This window comes from Penaeus monodon, chromosome 15, assembly GCF_015228065.2.
Source record: "Penaeus monodon isolate SGIC_2016 chromosome 15, NSTDA_Pmon_1, whole genome shotgun sequence".
Taxonomy (NCBI): domain Eukaryota; kingdom Metazoa; phylum Arthropoda; class Malacostraca; order Decapoda; family Penaeidae; genus Penaeus; species Penaeus monodon.
In genome coordinates, this window is record NC_051400.1 from 31,346,328 (window position 1) to 31,346,625 (window position 298).

Sequence of the window (298 nt, forward strand, 5' to 3'; positions counted from 1 at the left end):
GCATGACACCCAATGGAAAGGTCTGATAAATGATAACAGGATTTATTAATAAATTTCCTTTTCGATGAGACAGGAATATTTGATGAAGAACGAATCAAAATGTCACTGAATACTTATTTCTCTCTTGCTGAATTATTAATTATCGTAATATACCTGCTAATAGTACGAGCACTGAATTAGATTAACATATCCACTTGTCCATTCTTAATACTGGTTTGAATAAATTATCGTGGCGAAAGTTAGAACAAGTAATCCTTAGTAGGAAATGAGTCTCGTGTTTTGACCCATCACTCACTTC